A 2,500-nucleotide genomic window follows, 5' to 3' on the forward strand; every position below is an offset into this window, starting at 1 on the left:
AGATGGCAAGGGGCAAAAATGCAGTTGCGTAGTAAAAGATAAAACAAGAAAATATAAAAAACATAAAAAAAGGTAACAAAAAAGAAAATACAAAAAAAGGAAAAAAAAAATTAAACACGTGCGGAATTATTTAATGTACAAGTGCATGTGGCTCGGCAGCGGCCTCAGACGACGCGCGAGTGGGTGGTCCGGGCGTGTGTGGCAGAAGGAGGCGCTGCAGAAGGGCCTGAAGTGATCTTTCTGACTGCGCCGAAGATGATACTCTGGATCGGGAACCAGGCGGATGGCGGCAGGGAGGGGGACTTGGGAAAGCCGATTTATTGTCTAAAAGAAAGGAAAAAAGAAGAAGAAAAAAAAAAGATCTGCCAAGGAAAAAAGTGAGAGAAAGCTGATTTGCCGTCAATTTATGCATTAAGGATCATTGTGACATACGAGGAAAAGATGATAATTTGTCACATGCGCAAAAAAAAAAAAAAAAAAAAAAAAAAAAAAAAAAAAAAAAGGAACATTAAAGAGCACTAAGAATCCACTATCAAAGGGATATATATTTTTTTCTTCTTCTTTTTTTTCTTTTTTTTTTCTTTTTTTTTCTTTTTATTTGGTTAAGCTGTTTGGAATATTTGTGGAATATTTGGCATTGTCGAAAAGAACATGATTTTTTTTTTCAATGGTAAGAGCAAGATTTAGCAGAGCATTTCATATCCAATGTGGATACGGACTAGACTTGTGCCAAAAAATATAATCTTATATACCAAATTTAAGAAAAAAAAATGAAAGAAAGAAAGAGCAACGTAAAGCTATCCGGCCGTGTTTTTCCCCCCTTTTTTCATTCTTTCGTCGCATTAACTTCCACGATTTATTCAATTATGGCGGTAACCTCTCCCGCCGAATTTAAAAAGGTGGACATCACGCCGCAAAATAGACCGAGGCGACCGAGGAATGCGAAATGACAAGGGCGCCGTCATGAATCTTCTTTGCGACTTGTATTCGGCTTAATGATGTAAAAGAAGGGGGGGGAGGGAGGGAGAAAGGGAGAAGGGAGGGAGGATGAAAGGGAGAAAAGGGACGAGAAAGGGGGGGAGGGAGGGGGGGATGAAAGGGAGAAAAGGGGGAGGGAAGGTGGGATGAAAGGGAGAAAGGGAGGGAAGGAGAGACGGGGAAGGGAGGGAGGATGAAAGGGAGAAAGGGGGGAGGGAGGGTGAAAGGGAGGGAGGGAAGGAGAGACGAAGAAAGAAGGGAGGATGAAAGGGAGAAAAGGGGCGAGGAAGGAGAAGGGAAAAATGGAGAAGGAGGGAGGGAAGAGAGACGGAGGGGGAAGGAAGAGAGGGAGGGGGATGGAATAGGGGATGAGGGAGTGATGCAAGGGAGGGAGAAATGAAGAAAAGAAGGGAGGGAGGGAGAGATAAAGGAAGGAAGGAGATCTAGGGAGGGAATGAGGGAGAGAGAGGGAAAGGAAGGAATAGGAGAGAAGGGACGGAGAGAGAGAGAAGGGTAAAAAAAAAAGGAAGGAAGGAGAGAGAGTAAGAAAAAAAAATAAGAAAAAAGAGCAAGAAAGAGAGAGAGAAAGGGTTAGGTAGAGAGTACAAGGTTATCCGCCAAGGCTGTCTGTACCCCCCCCCCCCGCCTTGAGGTATGAATGCGCCGACTTATCATTTTGATTTCGGGAAGATTAATCTGTCTGGCTTGGAATGCACGACAGGCATCGTCATGGCGGCATTGGGTTATTCCTGTTCACTTTTATCACTGGTGTTCCTCTTGCTGTCGTTGGCTGCAGGGAGTGCTGACTGATTGCTGTTAAACGCTAATGATGGACGTGCATACATACATGAATCATACATACATACATACTTATATGCATACATATATACATACATGTATACATACATACAAACATGCATGCATACATACATACATACATACATACATACATATATACATGCATGCATGTATCCATACATTCATACATACATACATACATTCATGCATACATACGTACACATATGCATACATACACATATACATACATACATGCATACATATACATGCATGCATACGTATATATATATATATATATATATATATATATATATATATATATATATATATATATATATATTATATATTATATATATACATATTATGTAGAGTGTATGTTGTAGGTGTGTGTATGTTGTGTGTGTGTATGTTAGGGCGCCTACAGTGTGTTAGTGCTTGTGTGTGTCTTTACCGTTTATCAATGACACACGTGCATCTAACTCTTTATGCAATGACGTTTTCTTGTCAATAAATGGACAAGGGATGCTGTATGGAAATGTGATCCCGCACCTGTAACATTACCTGCGTGTACGGGGACCTGTCGTACCTGAAGCAATTAACTCTACTGTCCCTCGTAGCAACGTGGAAGAGACTATGGCTTAAAAATAAAAGAGGGAGGGGCTAAGGGCATAGGGGGACAAGCTTCAGCTAAAGGGGGAAAGGTCATTGGTTGATGGACAGGAAG

The 2,500-nt window shown here is 41.3% G+C and overlaps 1 protein-coding gene across 18 annotated transcripts in view; it reads left to right on the forward strand.

The window, feature by feature from the left end:
- Positions 1–2,500, forward strand: part of trol (terribly reduced optic lobes) — a 266,084-nt gene that overhangs the window by 24,492 nt on the left and 239,092 nt on the right. The gene's annotated exons all lie outside the window — the stretch shown is intronic.

The sequence above is a fragment of the Penaeus vannamei genome, chromosome 36, assembly GCF_042767895.1.
Source record: "Penaeus vannamei isolate JL-2024 chromosome 36, ASM4276789v1, whole genome shotgun sequence".
NCBI classification, from domain to species: Eukaryota; Metazoa; Arthropoda; class Malacostraca; order Decapoda; family Penaeidae; genus Penaeus; species Penaeus vannamei.